Here is a 7,527-nt window from a genome sequence, read left to right as displayed (position 1 = left end):
CCAATACCTTCTTAAAGTAACGATAGAGAATAAAGTTTATTAAGAGCACTTCTGGCACCTTATTTTTGCGAGCATCTTTTTTAAACCACTGTAGACATAAATCATCAAGACACGGCCAGCACGCTTTTGCTGACACGATGCTTGCGGACTTTGATGCTCTGCTACCAGGCCCTGTGGCTCACCGGTATCCAGCGCTCAGCTTTACAGTAAGTGTAGCCTGGAGCGAGCACTACATAGCTGCACGTACTGCTTTTGCTTCAGTGGGGATGTAACGGAAGAGAGCTTTTCCTCTGATTAAATTCCCCACCCACTGTCCTACAAGATAAGACGGGGTTCACGCAGTCTACATTTAATGCCATGCTGTCTCTCTTCCACCACATGTTTCGTTTCGAGTTCCTTCTTACGAGAACTACGTGAACCAGCTGGAAGGAGTCCAAAGAGGAACAAAAAGGATGATTTGAGAATATACAGTGTTTAAAGAAACAGTGGACTTGTTTAGCCTATAGAAGATGAGAGGCAATATGATAAATCGGGGTAAAGGGTACAACAAAGAGGAAAGGAATAAATTGAACTCCATTCCTGTCCCATGGATGAGACAGAGAGAAATGGCTTTCAAGATAGGTTAGACACCAGGGGTGCTCTTTCCATCTCAGGCAGCTTCATCACCTATCTGTAGGCAACTGAATCAAGACCCAGACCTCCACTTCTAGCAGAAACACAGAAACCTACGGTATTTGTAGATATATACCTGTAGACATCTACACTTAGAGAATTAATCCCATGATGACTATTTGAAAGACATTCCCCAGGGAAATTATTTAAACAGTACAGACCCATCATTTCCTCCCGACTAAAATATATACACTGGAAACTGTTCTGTTGGTTCAAAAATTGGAAAAGAAATCAAAGGGAATCAAAATCTGAGAACATGGATGCCCAGTCCCAACTATCATAGTATATTCAAATACAATGAATAAATAAATACTGAGATGATTTAATGCTTGTTTGCTTTCAGGGCTTTGTTCAAAAAAAGAGGGCAGAAAAATTATATAAATGGAAGGAATAAAGAAAGTAGAGATTCTCATTTCCCAGGAGATGAGGTATAAAGAACAGCAACCATTAGGAGAGAAGAAATTACTGCTACCTCCTTAATGGTATGCAAAACCACTAAGAAAATGGTAGTGTGTAGTTAGCAGCTTTTGGTCAAATTGCACAGTTCCTGAAAAAAGAATTCTCACTGCAACCAAAAGCCTTTTTTTTTTTCATTTGTGGTAACTGTTGTGTTGATCTGAGCTATATATGAAATACACCACCACCATCCCCCCAGGAAAGAAAGCAAAAGCATCAATTTTTTTTTTTTACGTCAGTAAGATCAGACTTTACCAAAATGAAGGAAACAAAATGGTATCACTTCATAGTAGAAAAGCACCAACTACCCACAGCACAGCTATGAAACTTATAATAAAAAATACTGTCAGGTCAAACAGTAGAATATGACTAAGAGCCATATTGGCTGCAGAAGGAGAGAAAAGAGCTTGTTCCTCTGTAGTGCTCTGCCAATTTTTGCCATCTGTGAAGAAAATAAAAGATCTAAGGTTAACATTTGATTATCTGAAAATTATCACCCAAGTGCTCTTTCATTTTAATTTTTGGCATTTAAAATATTTTAAGATAAACTAAAGGAAATTTCAGAGTGAAAACTTCTTCCTAACAAGGAAGCAAAAAACCCAACTAAGGATGGAAACACAAATTATTTAACTTAATGAAAATTCTGTAAAATTTATGCATCCAAAAGGGCTCAATGTTTTAAAATTTTTGACTCAAAATCTGAAATGTTTTAGCAACTACTTTTGTTGGAATTTTCATTGCCTCAAAATACAAACACCCGATAGAAAATAAATGGGACGAAGGCATTTTACACTCCCATATCCTTCTCCCCCTTATTCATTAAACAGCAGCATGACAGTAGCAATAGATGAATACATGGGGTAATAAAGACCTTCCTAGAAATTCTTTTTCTTATGCCAACATTGGGTTTCTCCACCTTCTCCCAGCGCTTTCTGCAGACTAAAGGGGATCATAGGTATGAAGAATCCTTCAGCACTAATCTTCCTCTGGCTATACACTGTCTCACGGTTGCTCAAGCGGCTGCTCGAGGTGACTTTTGTCCTTCCTGGTTTCCAGAAGCCAACATGTATGTATCCTGCTCGGTGAAAGCCTGTTTAACATTCCTGACAGTCAGACTTTTTCAAACATCAAACTCTGGCCTTCCTGTGCTCTGCTGGGAAGAAGATTCCCATGCTAGTTTTCAATCATAGCTCTGAATGTGTTGACAGTGGATAATTCTGCTTCTTGCTGATGCTCTGGAAATTTTGAGAAGAGCGAGCATGACCCCTGCCCCGACCCACTTCAGGGATCCTCCAAGTGAGGTCTCCCAGCTGCAGAAAGTAGGTTTACATCCACTTGATTCACTCTCTGGCAAGCACAGCCAGGGATTTTTTCACTGCTTTCCCCACCCCCAGCGTTATTGACCCATTTTGTGGCCTTAGGATTTTGCTTGGCTTTTTCATGATGAAGGAGAAGGTGATAACAGTCAGGTATCCGTCCATGCTTGTCTGTGTCCACGGATGTAGGAGGCAATCTTTTTTTACTTAAAAAAAAAAAAAAAAAAAAGCTCTGACTTATCAAAGGCAGATTTCTGCCTCCTGCTTATTCTTTTGATCACTTCCCAGGCTACGTGTCTCCTGCAGTGCTGCGAGGTTGCAGAAGCACAGCCCTGGACAAATCAGCGGGTTTCAGAGCTTTCTGAGTAAGCAGTCTACTAAACAACAAAGGACGAAAACTCACACTGGGACACGCATCTTGGTCCAGCCCAGGACCTCTTTGTGACAGTGGCCAGCTGAAGACGTCCTCTGCCAAACACAAGAACTAAACGAAAGTATAAAGGCTCCAGTACGGATGGAACTTGGGGCTTGGGGATGTCTTAGGGACTTGCTGAAAAAGAGATCTTTGCATCTTAGCTTTAATGGCTCTAGATGGATTTTTATTCCATGAACACATCCACTTGCTTTCTGAAAACTGGTTGTTTCAGGGAATTTCTCCTTTTGTCTCTCTGACACCTGACACCTGTCAATTTTATCTGATGCTCCCTAACTCCTATATTAAGAGAGACAGTCTATTCATGGGGTTTGTGCCATCCATGGTTTACAGATCCCTCTCATACCCTCACTTGGCTTTGTCCTTTTCAGGCTGAAGAATCTGTCTATTCAGCCACATCTTACGGAGCAGCTGTCCCATGCCCCTGGTCATCCATATCAATCTTTTCTACTTCTGCTGCATCTCTTTTGAGATATGAAGGCAAGAACTGCTTGCAGCACTCAAAAAACTGGAACATCATAAACTCGTACAGTGGCATAACGATGTTTTCTGTTTTCTGTTCGTTCCTTAATACCTATTTCTTTCAGCCACACTGACATTTTCATTACAACTCCAATGTCCTTTGCCTCACAGGAGGTCAATAGTTCTTAATTGTTGGATTTTAGTTTTTATGACCAAACCAAATATTATCACAAAAAATTGCCACTTTATTCCCCACCTCTTCTTCCACATCACCTATGAATATGTTGGTCAGCATGGACAATACATATTTTGTGTAGAAAAGAACACTATTAATCTCTAACAAGAAATCAGTACAGGAAGAAAATTCTCATTCTCTGAAAGGATGACTATGCAATTTGCCAAAGTTGTCCTTAAAGGAAAAAAAAGGTAGGTTTAAACTCATGATGGACATTTTCTTTGAAAGCACTGCAAGTAATATAGTCAGTATTGGCAAATATTACAATAGTTTTTTTTATTCTAGGGTGCCCAAAGTGTGCATGGGTCTACTCTCACAGACATGCTGATTTATGGCTATAACAGCAAGAGTTTTTGAAAAAACTAACATCTAATTAGACTAGATAACATGGTCAGAAAAATAGAAAACCTATCAGGCATGCTGTCTGTTGATGAGATCTGCCAAGTAAACAAATGCCAGTTGTTCTTGGTATAAGCTATTTATAGATAAGTGAATGTCAAACTACATTTTTTTAAAATATGCAAGACTTTGCAAAAGCAAATCATGCCCAGAAAATAAGTAGCATAGTACAGTTCACATTAAAAACTTCTATGAGTTCCTAACAGTGAAGATGATTGGAGAATGTGGGATTGTGTGCATGTGGTAGGTCTGGGATACAGTAACATTTTATGAATTGCGTAATTTTATCTACTATATGTCTAAAGAATCTCAGATTTATGTTAACATTATGTAGGGTTTACGTGGAATGTGTTTGAACAGACCAACAACAATCATCTAAATAATTTTTATTGCATGTTTGACTCACATGAAATTAACACAGTTACCTCAGCAGCTCACAGTAGTACAACTCACCAGTCTGTGTCCATTGTGGGTTGCCAGGAAAGTGAGAACGGCTTTGGCCTTCGACTACACTCAGAGAAAAATGGGACAAAATATTTTTTGTCCTCCAAAGAACACAGGAATGACAGAGGATCCTACTTGAAAAGAAAACAGAATGTACAATGGGACTGGATAAAGGAATGATGATTAATGAGAAGCCTCAGATTATATGTAATCACAGGAAAATAGGTCTGGAATGGACCTTGATTAGTCACCTAGTCCATCCTCCAATTCCAATGCCAGATCAATAGTACTTACTATTTGTCCAGTACATACTTAAAGACATCCCGTAATGGAGACACTATTACACCCTCTGTAATACAAAGCTGTGCCTCACTAATGTTACCATTAAAAAAGCTTTTGTTCTTTGATGCAATTTAAGTCCATTACATCTTACCCTACCTACCAGGAACAGATTATTCCCTTTCTCTTTGCAACGGCCTTTAAGTATACAAAGACTCTTAGCATGTCTTTCTTCTGCCTCCTTTTCTTTAGCCTGAACAACTCCAGCTCCTTCAGTCTTCCTGTCTTCTGCCCATTCTTGTTGCCACCTGCCCTGTCTCCTGCTGGTTCACATACTTCTTGAGCTATGGTGCACAAAATTAGACCTTAGAACACAGGAAGTTCCGTTCAAATACACGGAAACACTTCTTTACGGTGAGGGTGACAGAGCACTGGCACAGGCTGCCCAGGGAGGTTGTGGAGTCCCCTTCCCTGGAGATTTTCAAGACCTGCCTGGATGCAGTCCTGAGTAATGTGCTCTGGGCAATCCTGCTTTAGCAGGGGAGTTGGACTAGATGATCTCTAGAGGTCCCTTCCAACTCTGAAAATTCTGTGATTCTGTGATTCCACTGGTGTCCTACCAATACTGCATAGAGCCCACAGACTGCTTCCCACACATACATCTTCCTGGGATATTTACTCTGTTTGCCATGAAAACACATTCCTGACTCATATTCAGCTTGTGACTTATGGCAGACTCCAGATTCTTTCCTGGAAGATTACATTTTCACCAGTTGTTCCTTTTCCTGAGTTTGTGCAATTTTTTTATACCTGCCTAGGTTTAGCAGCTTGCTTTTGTCCCCACCACACTGTGCCTTATGTTTTCTAGATCAGTTTTGGATTTGTCAACATCCTAATCCCCTCCTCCAACATGCCTGCGGTTCCTCCCAAAACTGAAGAGAACTGCATTTAGATTCCAGAGGATCCTACTTGGCAGACCCATTCTGACACCGGTCGTTGATACCTACGCTGTAGGCACAGATATCTACCTCGTTAAGCCCCAGCTCCACAGCAGCTCTACACAGATGATGTTTCCCTAGCTTTTTATCAGAATACCAAGGCACAGTACCAAACAATGTAACATTACATTTTCGCATGACTCAGTTGCTGTGGTAACATAAATTAACAAAATGTACATTGTCGTAGCAGCTTTGTCATATAAAGTATGTAGGCTTTTCTACGCAAATAATGGCAGAAGCAGGACAAGATTCTGAGATGAAGAAGTTACTGGACAAAATGTGGTGGCTGAAAAGGGAAAATAATGCCAGGTGAAGGCCAAAGAAAGAGCTGACAAATCATACAGACATTTAAAGGACACCAGTTTGGAATCAGGGATGTGGTTAAGTGAAAAAAGGAAAGGATGAGGGTCTACCTGCAAAAAGTACTCAAAAGACTGAAGCAGAAAGCCAGCAAGAATTAGACTTAAAGTTTAGGATCTTCAAGTAAAGCAGCAGTTACTGAAGAAGACAGAACCAACAGACACTAATAGTGATGACATTCTGCTGAAATCAGTTATCTGCCCCAGCACATCCGTTCACCTCAAGCACAAGCTCAGGAGAGTTTTGGGCAGGGGTTACCTGAGAGAAGCAGGCTGCTGTGGAGGAAGGCACGAAACACAGGTTTCCCAGGCCAAGGGGGTGAGGAGTACGTTCAGTTACACAGGCTGGCCAGGTCGTTGGACAACTGCAGGAATAAAAGAGGCAGTCTCTATGTCACAGGCAGAAAATATTCAAGTCGTGGAAAACAGCTGTAGTTCGTAAGGGGAGAGCAGAAACGGCAGATTAAGTGCACAACATAATTGAGAAAGTAAAGAAATTTTGAAAATACAAATGTGTGGTTTTTTAATTAAAAAAAGAGGTAACTGTGATGCAAAGCTGCCAAAGCAAGTCTGGCTTGACAGAGATTCATAAAGAAGTCAGAAGCGAAATCAGAATTAACATGTACAGGAGGCCAGTTTTATAGAGATAGTATCATTTATAAACTTCTGCTATTCTGTATTGTTACGTTGTAGTTATGCACATACAGATTCTGGAAATGAAGGATGTTCTGGTTTCTGAATGGGGCGGCTGGTCCTGTTTTCCCCCTTCTTGCTTTTAGGTACTGATTAATCCCACAAATGTGTTCTCATTTGTTAACGGCAACTTTTTCGTCCATTTGCTGACCGGGAAAGAGTGTTGTGCAACGTGTGAAAGTCCCAAAGACGCAACAGAAATCCTGAGTTTCAGCAAAACCTGGAGAACAACAATGTGGGAAAGACTGTGGGCACACAATGGGGAACCAAACCCAGAGGGAGAGAGAGATGTGGGAAGTTCTGGAGGCGTATGAATCCCCAGCCCTGGGCTGTCCTACCCAGAGAAAGCATTTTAACATTTACAACCACCCCTTCCAAAGGCACTACTGCCGCATTTGGGGTTTGTGGTCATGGGCCGGAAAAATCCTGGATCCTGACCCCCAAACGTCTTTTTTAATTGGGAAGTAACTTGCTTCCTTAGGCAATAGAGAGGAAATGAGATTTTACCACTGAGCAATGCAGTGACATCAAGCAGCTCACTTCATTTAGAGTAAACCTCACATTTGAGCAGACTTAACTTGTGCTTATAACTAGCACATTTTAATCAATTATCAGGGCACAGTAGGTTTACAGAATCGCAATCTCTTCTAAACAAGAGATGAGGTCAATAAGATCCTTTAGACAAACTCACCAGGAACTATAGTATACTAAGGAAAAAAAAAAAGTTAATGTGAAACTCTCTTGTGACTTTAAGTAGTTTCAAAATCAATTCCACTCCATA

The 7,527-nt window shown here is 40.7% G+C and overlaps 1 long non-coding RNA gene across 1 annotated transcript; it reads right to left on the bottom strand.

Moving 5' to 3' along the window:
• Positions 1–1,432: 1,432 nt before the first annotated feature.
• Positions 1,433–6,918, bottom strand: LOC309674459. Its single transcript, XR_014269391.1, has 4 exons — positions 6,759–6,918; positions 6,313–6,418; positions 4,427–4,548; positions 1,433–1,570 (listed from the first exon to the last, which is right to left on the bottom strand). It is a non-coding gene; the product is annotated as an uncharacterized lncRNA (long non-coding RNA).
• Between the last annotated feature and the right edge of the window lie 609 nt (positions 6,919–7,527).

This window comes from Vanellus vanellus (assembly GCF_965231255.1).
Source record: "Vanellus vanellus genome assembly, chromosome: 1".
Lineage (NCBI taxonomy): Eukaryota > Metazoa > Chordata > Aves > Charadriiformes > Charadriidae > Vanellus > Vanellus vanellus.
Note: the sequence above shows the minus strand (reverse complement) of the source record. Positions and strands in the feature narration are given on the sequence as shown.